Genomic DNA, 15,362 nt, shown 5'->3' on the forward strand with positions numbered 1-15,362 from the left:
ATGGTTTTATATGTAAGCAACTTTTCGTCTACCTGACTTACACATGCACTGTTTCCAAACCCGATTAAAAATTTCAATCTCCCAGAGAAAACTTTTTGACTTTTTTCCTTGTCAAAGCACTGTCAGAGTATCTCATCGTCTTCCTCTCGTCTTCTTCGTCGTCTCTGAACTTAAACATCGTCTTCCTCTTGCGTTCATTGCACGCAAAAGGTAAGCTTTCATTTTCACTATTTTGGTTGCTGTTTTGCATGCTCATACGTTTTTTGTTTGAAAAATCTTTTTACCTTTTTTCTGGCCAAAATCATTTTACTTCTTTCCAAGTTTGATAAAATATACAGACAAAGAGGGAAAGTTTCCAACTTTGAAGACAACTACCTCAACTAAATAAGACGACGGTAGCTTCTTATTTACGTGGTTAAATATGTAGACCACGACGGTTCGTCAGTCATTCTAGCGTCGTCTGAAAATTGACAAAGTTGTTTTTAAAATTAGTCTTTTTTTTATTTGCTTGTTTAATTGCAGGTTTGATTTCTCTGAACAATGGTTTTTGTTTTTCCCTAATTTGATAAAATATAAAGAAAAAGAAAGTAGGGTTGGTATCTAATATAGACGACAGTATCTTATTGTTTTACGTCGTGTGAATGTTAATACCACGACGTCATATTAAAATACCGTCGTCTATATAAGATTCCAAAACTTTCTTTCTTGGCCTTGTATTTTATCAAATTAGAAAACAAAAACCATGGTTCAGAAAAATCAAATCTGCAATCAAACATTCACAGAGAAAGAAAGAAGGGTTTTGGATCCTTATATAGACGACGGTATATTACTATTGACGTCGTGTGAACATCAATACCACGACGTTATATAAATATTTCATCGTTTATAGTTAATTATCACGTCGTCCTGTAAATATCGACGTAATAAGTTATTATTACGTCTTATTTTATATTATTTTGTCGTTGTTTAATTACCTTGGTTTTAAACATTTATTACGTCTGAGATTATTTCATTGCGTCGTTTAAAATCATATCATACGTCGTATTTTATTAATAACCGTCGTTTGTGTTCTTAATCTTTTCTTGAAATATTTTCACTTGCAGTTTTGTCTGTAAAAATGGTTTCTCAAGACCAAAGTAAGGACTCTGGCTCCAAGAAAAATGGAGGTAAGGAGCTTGGAATGGTAACTCCTCAAGAGAAGTCTTCGAAGAAGATGAAGTTTGCTTCATCATCTGCTGAGACAGAACCAACCAGCACAACAACAATCTCTGATGATTCAAAGTCTGGTCGAGGTATGAGCACAATGCCTCGTGTTGTGAAGAGAAAACTTCAGAAACTCAGGCCAATTGTTGAGTACAATAAAAGGGGGAAAGCAATTGGCCAAGCACATAGTGAGATGCAGTCCTACATTGGTGTGTTGGCACGCTCCAGAGTTCCACTTGTGGACATGAAATGGGCTCAAATCCCCAAGGATATAAAGGAGCAGATTTGGGAAGCAGTTGACATTGCTTTTGTGGTAGGTCAAGGGGGCAAGAACTCTGTGTTAGCTTCTGCTGCCAAGAAATGGATGGATTTCAAGTCTACTCTAACGAGGCATTATATCCTTCCATACACCAATGACAGGGAGAGATTAAGCCAACCCCCTGAAACATATAAATTCATAGAGAAAGCACAATGGGATGCCTTTGTAGCTTCAAGGTTATCTAAAGATTTTGAGTCTGTGCATTCTCAACATGCACAGATTAGGGAGAAACTTGAGTACAATCATCGATTGTCTCGAAAAGGATATGCTGGTTTGGAGGATCAATTGGAGGAAACCATGCCTGGGGTAGAAATTGATCGATCTACCTTATGGAAGAGAGCTAGACATGACAAACATGGTAACATCCCGGATCCAAAGGTGGCAGAGAAAGCAAAATTAATTGTAAGCCTACTCACTCTGTTTTAAATTTTTATTAAACTGTGAATAATTCTTATTACGTCTTATGTTATATTTTGCGTCGTGTGAATGATATTACCACGTCGAAATTTTTAAAAAAACGTCGTTAAAGGTCTAAATCAGGAATCACTACTCTGTTTTATGTAATTATAGCATAAGATGTCGGTGGTTCATTTTCGCGTCGTTTGTATTAAATTACTACGTCGAAATGTTTTAAACAAGGTCGTTAAAAGTGTGAATATTGAATCATCCCTCTGTTATTTGTAAATAAAGCATAAGACGTCGGTGGTTTATTCATTTCGTCGTTTTAAAAAACTAACCACGTCGGTATAACTACCGTCGTGATAAATTATAATAACGTCGATTTATATGTTATTGTGTCGTCTGAAATTATATAATACGTCGTTTGTATATAAATAACCGTCGTGTGTTTTTTGTTCTTACTTTTTTATATATCTTTGTTTTAGGATGAATTGCAAAAACAAGTCTCGGAAGGCAAAGTCAGTGTATCTGGCAGCAATGATGTGCTGACCATGGCTTTGGGCCCCGAGCATCCAGGCAGAGTGAGAGGTGTAGGTGCTGGGATTTCCCCAAGGCAATATTTCAATTTACCCAAACCACAGAGGATGAGCTTTGACGACCGTTTAAAGGACAGTTTAAGAGTTCTCCTTCAAGAAGAGAATAAAAAGATGGAAGCTAAGGCAAGGGAAGAGGCTTTAAGGATGAAGGCTAGAACCAAACAATTGGTAGAGGCTGAGAGGGAGCATTTCCTGAGTCAGCTTTCCCAATTAATTCCCAATTTTGATCCAAGCATGCTTAAACCAAGAATTAGCCAAAGTCCCAAAAATCCAATGTCTGACAAAGCAAGCTGCTCTGGAGGTGATGTGAGATCCCTACATTTTGAGGATGATACTGCCAAAAATGGGAAACATCAAGAAGAAAAGGTAACATATCTGAACTTTGAATTCCCTGTTTTTTAAAAAAACTATTAGACGTCGTTATTATGAATAAAACCGTCATTTGAAATTCATACCACGACGATTTTAAAAATAAACCGTCGTTTCTTTTTCAATACCACGTCGTATTTAGTTTACTTGTTTTACACGCCATTAAACGTCGTTATTTTTAAAACTTTGTGGTTTTTAGACGACGGTGTTAGTCATTCCCGACGTAATATATAAATCCCACGACGTTTACTATTTACCATCGTTTAATAATTTAAGACGTCCATAATTCTTACATACTGTCTTGTGTTTTGTCTTACCACGATGTTTGAATTTAATTTTTTTACTTTCTCTACATTCTTTATTACTTAAAACAGAAAAATGAAGGAAATCAAGATGAAGAGAAGAATGAAGAAAAAAAAGATGAAGAGAAGGAAGAAGAAAAAAAAGATGAAGAGAGGAAAGAAGAAAAACAAGATGAAAAGGAGAAAGAAGATGAAGAAAAGCATGACGACCAGGTATGTTCACATAACTTTGCTTTTTTTATTTATTTTTCAAAATTTCAGACGTCGATATTTTTCTTTAAACCGTCGTTTGTTTACAACTTAGACGGCGGAATTTTTTTCTAAGACGTAATAAATTGTTCACCACGACGGTTTTTTCACCGTCGTTTAAATTCTTTTCAGACGACGTTTTATTCCTTAAACCGTCGTTTTTATTGAATTACCACGTCATTTTTTTTATTTCTTTAAACAAGTTATTAAAGTTGTTGATTATTCAAATATGGAGGCGCCATCTTCTTTAAAATCCCTTTGTCGTTATGCGGAAACGACACTCGTGCCTCAGGATAAGACCCTGAACTTTACAATTGATAAGGAGGTGTTTGGTCTAGAACGCGATACCTTCGTCCTGCCTGAAGATATTACACAATTTGCAGGCATGGAAGAAATAGGAGCTACTGTGGTTGCTGTATATATGAGGTTTGTCATTCTAAAATAATACGTCGTTGGTTTATTTATTGCGTCGTCTTAACTAACTAACCACGTCGTTAGTATGTACCGTCGTGATAAATATATTATAACGTCGTTGTCTATTTCAGTACGTCGTGTGAAATTTTATAATACGTCGTTTTGTTATACATAACCGTCGTGTGTTTTTTTGTGCTGACTTGTTTATATTATTTTATATATTTAGGTACTTACACGATCTTTTGAAACAAGCAAATATGTGCAGCATGGTTGGCTTTATCGACCCTGCTACAGTTAGTGCCAACTCTGGGACAATAGCTGACAGATCATGATTGGTAGCAGCTCGACTTCAGAAGACTGATGGTGAACAGATTTTCATGATGCCTTACAATCCAGGGTTAGTCTCCTTAACAGGATTTTGTTTTTATGATTTTCAATAAATGACAGCGTATAAACTAACCACGTCGGTGTTTTATTTTATTGAGTCGTTTGAAACTACTAATCACGTCAGTAGTTATTTATCGTCGTGATAAATATATAATGTCGTCGATTGCTACTTTATTTCGTCGTGTGAAATATTATAATACGTCGTTTTTGTAAATAACCGTCGTTTTTATATTAATTTTGTGCAGCCGTCATTGAATCTTGCTGATTGTGAGAGCAAAGAGGGAAACCGTCTATTTTCTGGATCCTCTGCCCAGAAATCGTGTGGTCGATGAAGAGGGCAAAAACATCGTGAACAGTGCTATAAAAATATATAATTCTCACATAGCCAGATCAGGCCGTAAAGCAGTAATTTGGAAAACTCTGTCAGGCACACCAAAGCAACCCATCAGTGTCGAATGCGGGTATTATGTGATGCGCTTCATGAGGGACATCATCATGGATCCTTCCTTGGGGTTTGAGAAGAAGGTAAGAAGAAATTACCTTCATACATTTTACGTCGTTTTTTGTATTATCAACGACAGTCATGTAAAATTACCGTTGTTGAATAGATATACTACGTCGGTTATGAAAAATATCGTCGTCTGTGATTGAATTTCTTTTTATTTATAAACCCTAATAGTCATTGTTTATGCAGTATGCCAAGGGAAAACAGGAAGCGCCATACCCCCAAGAAGCAATTGATGAAGTCCGGAATGAATGGGCAGAGTTTGTTTGCCTTCACATGGAATAGGGGAATTATTGAACACTTGATATTTATGTATAATGTACAAATTTTGTCTATAATATATAATGTAAAAATTTGTTGAGGTTTTCTTAAATTAAAAAAAAAACAAACATACAAATTGCGTAACCGACGTGTAATACTTTTCTAACGACCTAATAAAGTCAAAAACCGTCGTTTTTTGTTATTTCGTTTTAAACAAATCCGACGTAAAAGGATATTTAGACGACGTTCTTTGAACAATTGAGTCGTTTATGGTTTACAACGTCTTCAATTTCTTAAGGGTTCAGGGTAGTACTTTGTAACGACAGCGGTTAAGTTGTGGAATATATATTTTACGTCGGATAGTTAAATATCCGCCATGGTTTCTCATTTAAACGACGTCATTTTAACAACTTAGTCGTCTATTAAAATTTACAACGTCTACAATTTATTAACACCGACGTGGTTTGTTGTTGTGATAAGAATATTTTATTATTTTTATATCAAAATATTCAAAATAAATTTAAAATAAATCAGAAAAATGCAAAGTCAACTCCTATGAAGTCATTGATATATTTTCTTCCCCCTAAACCTTGAAAAAATTCATTTTGAATAACAAAAATTTAAAATGACCATCCAAAATAAAATTGTTTTGATGAGTCATAAAATCACTTCTAGTTTTATGGTTTAGAGTTTAGAGTCTAGGGTTGTTATTTATTGGGGTTTATTTTTAAAGTATAATTTTTGGGTAGTCTAGGGTATATATTAGGCTGTAAAACCATAAACCCTTTTATAAACTTAAAATTTTAAATTATATAATTTAGTTTTAAGGGTTTAGGGTATTAATTTTTAACGACGGTGGTTGAGTCGTGGAATACATATGTTACGTTGTGCAGTAAAATATCCGACATGGTTTCTACTTTAAACGACGTCATTTTAATATGTAAGTCGTCTATTATAATTTACAACGTCTTCAATTTCTTAACCCTGGTTTGTTATTGTGATAAGAATATTTTATTATTTTTATATCAAAATATTCAAAATAAATTTAAAATAAATCAGAAAAATGCAAAGTCAATTCCTATGAAGTCATTGATATATTTTCTTCCCCCTAAACCTTGAAAAAATTCATTTTGAATAACAAAAATTTAAAATGACCATCCAAAATAAAATTGTTTTGATGAGTCATAAAATCACTTCTAGTTTTATGGTTTAGGGTTTAGAGTCTAGGGTTTAGAGATTAGGGTTGTTATTTATTGGGGTTTATTTTTAAAGTATAATTTTTGGGTAGTCTAGGGTATATATTAGGCTGTAAAACCATAAACCCTTTTATAAACTTAATTTTTTAAATTATATAATTTAGTTTTAAGGGTTTAGGGTATTAATTTTTAACGACGGTGGTTGAATCGTGGAATACATATGTTACGTCGTGCAGTAAAATATCCGACATGGTTTATACTTTAAACGACGTCATTTTAATATGTAAGTCGTCTATTATAATTTACAACGTCTTCAATTTCTTAACTCCGACGTGGTTTTTTAGTCGTCTTTATATCAAAATATTCAAAATAAATATAAAATTAATTCGAAAAATGAAGCGTCAAAATAAACGGCGTTACGTTCAGTGTTTCTGTCGTGGAATATTACATTTACGTCGGTTCTTGTAGAACTTTCGCCATGGTTTTTCTTTCGACGTTTTAAAGAGCGCGCTCTCTAAAAATTTTCGCGCGACCTAAATTTTTTAGATTTGGCTCTTATTCTTATACTTCTAACCCTGAACCCTAAAATTTTCAGATTTCGCGCAACATAACATTTCGCTCTCTCACTTCTGCTCTAATTAAAAGTTGCACTCTCCAGGCTCCGTCGAATCTGTGAGCTCGTCCAACCTGTAAGTACAAACCCTATCTTCCCCTTGTAAATTCATTGAATGATCACTACTACAAAAAGTGAAAAAGACGACCAGAAAACAACGACGGTCTAAGTGAAAACCGTCGTGGTTTTTAAAAAGACGACGGTTCTAAAAACACCGTCGTGTAATACAACCTTAGACAACTAAAAAATGGAGATTCAAATGGCTGTTCAAAAACAACGACGTACATAATTAAACAACCGACGTCTATTTGAAACAGATTTCCGCAGTGTAAAATCAATGCCAACAAAGAACGGCAGAAGTTATGAATCGACCGACGTAGAAAGTAAAGACGACGATTTCAATAAAAACCGCCGTTTTTACTCATAAAATAACACGACGAGGTTTTCGTATAAGACGCCGTATAATTACAAACAAATCCACGGCTTTAAAATACAAAATATCGCCGTATTAAATTAATGTACAACGACGGAAAATATAAATATATGGACGTCATTCTCGTATAGTTCTACGACGTTATCTTTAAATCGTACAATAAAATTTAACGTCGTATTTATTCATTTTATACGTCGTACCTTTAATTTTAACCGTCGTCTTAATAAGAATTTTTGTTAACAATTTTTTCTTTGATTTTCTTATCCTACGTCGGTAGATCTACTTAATGACAAGAATTGAAATAACCACGACGGTTTATATAGAAAACCGCCGACATAATCAGATTTGTCTGAGATCCAAAGGGTTACGAAATCTTACCAGATGGAACTCTGTTCCACATCATAATCTTAACAGATGACACAGATTTGCAATCAGAGAGACAATTTTTTGGAAGTTGATGATGTGTGTGCGTTTGTGTATCTACAAATATTATACCTAACGTCGTTGCAAATTTGCAATCAGAGAGACAATTTTCAACGACGGTTATATTATACCTAACGACGTTTAAAAAACAAATCAACGTCGCTAAACAAATATATTACGTCGTCTTAGTCTTACTTAAGACGACGAAAAACGACGATAGTAATAAAAAAACAGTCATTGTTTTTATATTCTTATTTTATTTAAATCTGTCCTCCAAAAAAGAAACTTTACATATTCCAGAACATTAATTTCCTTCATTTTAAATTTCCTCCGGAAAAAAAAACTCTATTTATAACGCACTGTAATTGGAAAATAAACTGAAAAGTCACGGGAAAAAAATTTCTATTCATAATTTAACAATTCAAATCCACGTCGGTTATATTAAACCTAACGACGTTAAATGAAAAGATTCCACGTCGCAAAACAAATATTGCGTCGTGTTAGTTTATGGTTTCTTTAATAGTTTCAGTTTCTTTAACAGTTTGGTCCTTTATCTTTCTGCAGGACTTGTATAGTTCAAAGCATTGACTTGTATAGTTCAGAGTATAGTTCAAAGCACTGATTCGATTGCTCATGCTTTATCGCATTCATGAAGCCATTCCTAGTATTAAGCATTCCTGTGAAGTCATCCTTCAAGTTTCGAATGGGAGAACTTGGTCTGTTGGTTTGAGCAAAGGAAGGCCCAGATTCAGGCGTGGTTGGATGGACGTTGTGCGTGACAATCATTTGGAAGTTGGTGATCTGTGTCTTTTTGTGTTGATTTCCAGCAAAAGTACACCTTTATTTGATCTTGTCATTTTCCGCTCTGGAGAAGATGCAAAGTGCACCAATGATGGGGAGCAAATAGTACCTACGAAGGAAGAAACTGATAAACTGGTGGGTGAGTTAGGCGGTCAAAATATTCGAGATGGGTGTGAAGATATATGGATTGAATGATGCTTATATAATTGGCAGTGTATGACATTAATTTTGTAATATATTGTAATGTGATTTCTTCACTTTCTACGTTCAAATAAAACACGACGTTATTGTGAACCAGTTATTCAGCATATTTACCGACGTCTTAAAGCAACGTAACAATGAAGAACCACGACGCTATTGTGAAGCAATTATTCAGGATATCACGTCGGGGAAGGATTAAGAACCGCCATGTAATTCAAAATAACACGACTCCAATCCCATAATACCGACGTCTAAAAAACGAGATATATAATTTGAACGTTAAAAAATACGACGTCATCATATATTTTCCACGTCGCAAGTTCTTTTATAAACGAAGAGGAACGAAATGAATTCTGACGGTAATTCATTATAACCGCCGTCTAATATCAATTAAACGACGTTATTTGTAATACGGCTCTCATCATAATCAACGCCGTCTATATGTTCTGTAATACGGCTCTCATTTATTTGGAACCGACGTTGTTTAGAAGTTCAACGTCGTCTATATTAATAAGTGCGTCGTGAGTAATGAATACATATAAATACAACGTCGACTACATAAATGCCACCGACGTTGTTTCGCATTTCAACGTCAACTATATAAATACATACGTCGTAAATAATGACACTGACAACTATTTCCACGTCATCTTTTTTAGAAAAATCGAAGTGGAAAATTTATTTCACGACGGTTGTTTGTAAGTAAGAGACGTAGTATATTTCAATAACGTCGTCTTCTCATGTATTTAAAGACGTCATATTTTTTCTTGTCGTGAAAATTATATTTGACGGCGTAGTGTCTTAGTTGTCGTCGTTGTATGTCTATCTTGCGGCCTTGTTCTTTTAATATGTGTCATATTTTTCCTTTTTAACGACGGTGATTTGTTTGAGTTGGTCCTCTATTCTCATCCTCGACAATTTTTTAGAACTTTAGCAGACTAAACACGTCTGTTTTTATTTTTTTTTCGACGTTGTTTTATTTAATAACGTCTAATATTTATCGTCGTTGTTTGTTTCTGAAAATAGGACGTATAAATTTTGTAATACGACTCTCATATATTTGTAACCGACGTTGTTTCGTTGTTCAACGTCTACTCTATAAATACATACGTCGTAAATAATGACACTGACAACTATTTTCACGTCATCTTTTATAGAAAAATCGAAGTGGAAAATTTATTTTACGACGGTTCTTTTTATATAGGCGACGTAGTAGGTATCAATAACGTCGTCTTCTAATGTATTTAAAGACGACATATTTTTTATTGTCGTGAAAATGATATTTAACGGCGTCTTATTTTAATTTTTGTCGTTGTATGTCTATCTTGCGGCCATGTTCTGTTAATATGTGTCATATTTTTCCTTTTTAACGACGGTTTTTTTAGAGAGTTGGTCGTCTATTCTCATCCTCGACTGCTTTTTTAGATCTTTTTGCAGTACAAAGACGTCGTTTTGTATTTGTTGATGACGTTGTATATTGTAACAACGACGGTGATTTAGCGTCGTGGTTTATGAGGGAAAAGATGACGGTGGATTCCACGACCATTGAAAAACTGAATACACGACGGTGATTTACCGTCGTGTTTTTGCTTTTTTGTAGTAGTGGATATTAGGTTGTTTTGTTAAAGGGTTTTAGGTATATGCTTTGCGATCTGTTAATAATGTGCTTATAGGTATGGGTTCATGGATTTTCTGTTTAATGGGTTCATGGATTACATTATCTGTTATGTTGAATTGGGAATGGATTTAATTTTGTCGGATCTTTTAATCACCCTATGTTATGTTGAATTGGGAATGGATTTATTGTTTTCATGCTTGGTTTCATGTATATGTTGGTTTCTTGCTTGGTTTCATATATATGTTGTGTTCTTAATGGGTTTTGGGTTCTTGAAAATAAACTGAGACACGACGCCTTTTTAGGCATACGACGACGATTACACGACGGTTTTTTTAAACTACCGTCGTTGTATTACTTATACACGACGGTTTTTTCATAAACCGTCGTTTGTATTACTTATATTAGACGACGTCTGTTGAAAATCCGTTGTCTATATATGCCAAATACGTACGTCTGTTTTTGTTTAAAACCCATCGTCTCTGTTGTGTATTACTGTTGTGTTCCTTCCAAGTGCCAATATATGGTTAGTATAATGGTACAAGTAAGGGTGTCGAACCACAGGGACCGATTGGACCTCTATAAATTACTAGTTTTGAAAGAACCCTAACTAAAAATGAAAGTGACAATTTGAAAGCAGTTTTTGTGTTGTAAATGAAAAATAACTTCAAATGCAAAAAGAATGTAGTAGTGAATAATATATTGATGTGGAAAGAATAGGGAAGAGACCAGGGATTTCGAATTCACCATTGCAAAACTAATTCCATGTTTATAAAATTAAACCGTACTCAACTACCAACCTGTTTCCAGAGTTCGTTTTACATATATATGATCAGCCATATGATGTGTGGTTTTGATCAAATTCTCCTAATCTGCAACCTAGTTGGGATGTTCAACTTTGGTTCCAAGTTAAGAGTCATTAGCATGCAAGAAAACGTTAAAGAACCAAAGAAAATACACAGCATGATGTTTGCATAGCATTCTCTTCATTCATTCACATGTCTAACAAGATTAAGCATGATGTTTACTATAACCTTGTCTAGATAATCTGTAGGCAACTCTAATGGTGATCAAACATTAAAATTGACAAACAAATTGAACAATAGATTCAGTGAATGAAACAAGAAACAGATTGATGAACTGAATACTTTAAATTAGAAACATGGATCAATGTTGCAAGGCTACATCGAAATCCCTAGCTATGAATTTAGTTACACATCATGTTCAAAGAGATTAAAACAAAAATAAACAACATGAGGGAAAATAAATTCATGAGAGGAAACCCTTGAACCAATTCTGATGTTGAACTTCTCCAAGAACCACCTCTTGCGCTGAGTCCTGATGGTGGAAATATATGGACGGCTAGGGTTTTAGTGTGCATGAAAGGAGAGAATAACCAAGAAGTCAGATCTAGGGTTGTGAAATTCGTCCAAAATAAATAGGGGTTTTAGAAGTGGCTAAAAGGCAAGTTTTTATGGGGTAAACAAGGCTGCAAGATGTTCCAGAGATATCCTAATGAATCAGCCTTTATTTTGCACGTTTTTGCCTTATTTGGCACCTCCAAATCAGGCTAGAAATCCCCATTGCTTTCCCATTCCGCTCTTAGTCTTCAAACAAGCCAGGTTCGCCTTGCATTCTTTATTTGGACTTCAAAACAGGTCACGAAACTTGTTTCCACGTTTGAATAAGGGTCAGCTCCAAAAATGGCATGTTTTCATTTCTTTTGCCTTCAACTTGATCCTAAAGTATATGCAACTGCATACTAACACAAAATAGGATAAAACGCAACAAGTTTAACTCAAAAACATCACAAATATACTAGAAATGGATGGTATAAATGTATAAATATATGAGTTATCAATTACTTGCTATTAGATCTTTGTATAATCTGCTATAGTGATGGTCATTGCCTGTATTTTCACTTTATTATAGATAATAGGTTATAGTGTCGGAGATGGATAAGTCATGGATGCACTCGGATAGAAGATCGAAGGCATATGAGTTTGGGGTGGAAGCATTTTTGAACTTTGCTGTAGAAAATCTTCTAACTACAACACATATCCGTTGTCCATGTGTTAAATGTGTTAATTTGAAGTTGTTTGGGGTTGGAATTATAAGGGATCACTTATACTTTAATGGAATTGACCAAAGCTATAAGAATTGGACATTTCACGGAGAACCTTGGGAAGCAACTACTAATGCTAGTAGAAATGTTGAAGAAGATGATGGCCATAGTAGGTACAGTTTTGTGTCTGAAGAAATTGATATGGATGATAATGATTTTGGTGATTTTGGTGATTTTGGTTCCGATCCGTATGAGTTTGCCAATGTGATTGGGGATGGAGATCAACCAGTGTACCCTGGTTGTAGAAAGTACACGAAGTTATCGGCATTAGTGAAGTTGTATAATTTGAAGGCAAAACATGGGATGAGTGATGTCTGTTTTACAGAATTATTGATACTTCAAGGCGATTTGCTTCCAGAAGGAAATACAATACCAACCTCTATGTATGAGGCTAAAAAGACTTTGTGTGCATTGGGGCTGAGTTATGAGAAAATGCACGCATGCCCCAATGATTGCATCTTGTATAGGAAGGAGTATGAGGATTCAACTAATTGTCCTACTTGTGGTATCTCAAGGTGGAAGGAAGGCAAAGATTCAATCTTGAAAGAGGGTGTGCCAGCGAAGGTGGTGTGATATTTTCCTCCAATTCCAAGGTTTAAAAGGATGTTTCAATCACATGAGACAGCTAAGAGTTTGACTTGGCATGCTGCTAGAAAATCAATTGACGGTCAGATGTCTCATCCGGCGGATTCCCCGTCTTGGAAACTTCTTGATGATAAATGGCCTGAGTTTGGTAATGAGCCGAGAAACTTGAGATTGGCTCTTTCATCTGATGGATTCAATCCCCACAGTTCTCTAAGTAGCAGATATAGTTGTTGGCCGGTTATCTTAGTTACATATAATCTCCCTCCATGGCTGTGCATGAAACGAAAGTTCATGATGTTAACCTTATTGATTTCCGGTCCTAAACAACCCGAAAATGATATAGACGTCTACTTGGAGCCTTTGAATGATGATTTAAAATCTTTGTGGGATGGGATTAGAGGAGTGTATGATGCACATAATGGAGAATACTTTACACTAAGAGTTGCATTAATGTGGACAATTAATGATTTCCCCGCCTATGGAAACTTATTTGGTTGTGTTGTTAAAGGATATAAAGCTTGTCTAATATGCGGCGATGATACACCTAGTCACAGGTTGAAAAATGGCCACAAAATTTGTTACATTGGGCATAGAAAATGGTTACCAATCAATCATCCATGTAGGAGGCAACGTGCAACTTTTAATGGGAAACCTGAATATGGCATACCTCCCGAGCCATTAACCGGAGAAGAAGTGCTGCATATGGTTGAAAATGGTGACAGAGTTTGTTGGAAGAAGAAATCAATATTCTTTGATCTCGAGTATTGGAAATACCTTCCTGTGAGGCATGCCCTAGATGTTATGCACATTGAGAAGAATGTTTGCGATAGTATCATTGGTACATTGCTGGAGATCCCTGGAAAAAATAAAGATGGGATTGCTGCTCGATTAGATTTATTGAACATGGGGGTCAAAACTGATTTGCAACCCGAGTATGGAGAAAGACGTACTCATTTGCCTCCTGGGCCTTGGAATTTGTCAAGAGCGCAGAGAAGAGAGAGGTTTGCAATTCTTTCTATGGTATGAAGGTCCCTGAAGGTTATTCTTCAAATATTAAAAATCTTGTATCTTTACAAGATTCAAGACTTCTTGGCCTTAAATCACATGATTGTCATACCTTAATGCAACAATTGCTCCATGTGGCAATTCGTTCTGTTTTGGAGAAGCCTGCAAGGTATGTAATAACTCGTTTGTGCTTCTTCTTCAATGCTATATGTGCAAAGACTGTTGATGTTTCCAAGCTAGATAAGTTGGAAGAAGATGTAGTAGTTACTCTGTGTTTGCTTGAGAAGTACTTTCCCCCTTCATTATTTGATATCATGGTTCATCTAGTAGTACATCTTGTCAGAGAAGTTCGTCTATGTGGGCCAGTATATTTTAGGTGGATGTATCCGTTTGAAAGATATATGAAAGTGCTGAAGGGGTATGTTCAGAATCGTACTCGTCCCGAAGGTTGCATTGCTGAGCGGTATATAGCTGAAGAAGCGGTAGAGTTTTGTACTCAGCATTTATCTGATGTTAGTACAGTTGGAGTGCCTTCAAGCCAAAAGATGGGAGTTTCAAAGCCATTATCAGGTTGCATAGTGAGCGTAGTTGATCAGGACCTGTTGAATCAAGCACATCTATATGTCTTGGAGAATACGGAGGAAGTCCTACCTTATATCGAGTACGTATGAGTTTTATTCTTTAAGTTTCCATTTTAAATTATTTCTTATGTTTATCTTATATATTTGGGACCGTAATGCTTGAATTTTTCGTGTCATGTAGGCAACATATGATCCACATCAAGACTGCTTATCCAAAATTTATAAAGAGAACAAAGTGGCTGCAGGATAAGCACAATAGCACTTTCATTCAATGGCTACGCTTCAAGGTATATGTTGTTGAATAACATATTTCTCTTTTAATTTTCTTCTTATTTCTATGTTAGATTGAATTAAGGTATGATTAATTTGCAGGTTCAAAGTGAACTTGAGGAAGACAATCATGGCGTATCAGAAAATTTAAGGTGGCTAGCAGCTGGTCCAAACATGGCAGTGCCATTATATAGGAGCTATCTTATTAAAGGTATTAAATTCAATATCAAGGCACAAGATGATGTGCGGACAACTCAAAATAGTGGAGTTTATTTACTTGCACATACCATGCAAGTTGCTAGTGCCAAGGATAAAAACCCAATTCTCTCAAATATGGGTTTCTATGGTGTCATTCAAGAAATTTGGGACCTTGACTACCAAAAGTTTACAATCCCAGTCTTTAGGTGTGATTGGATAGATAGTTCTGGTCTTGTAGTCGACGAACTTGGATTTACCCTTGTAAATTTGAGTAAAATTGGACATAGGAATGACCAATTTGTTTTGGCTTCT

This window comes from Prunus persica, chromosome G6 (genome assembly GCF_000346465.2).
Source record: "Prunus persica cultivar Lovell chromosome G6, Prunus_persica_NCBIv2, whole genome shotgun sequence".
NCBI lineage: Eukaryota > Viridiplantae > Streptophyta > Magnoliopsida > Rosales > Rosaceae > Prunus > Prunus persica.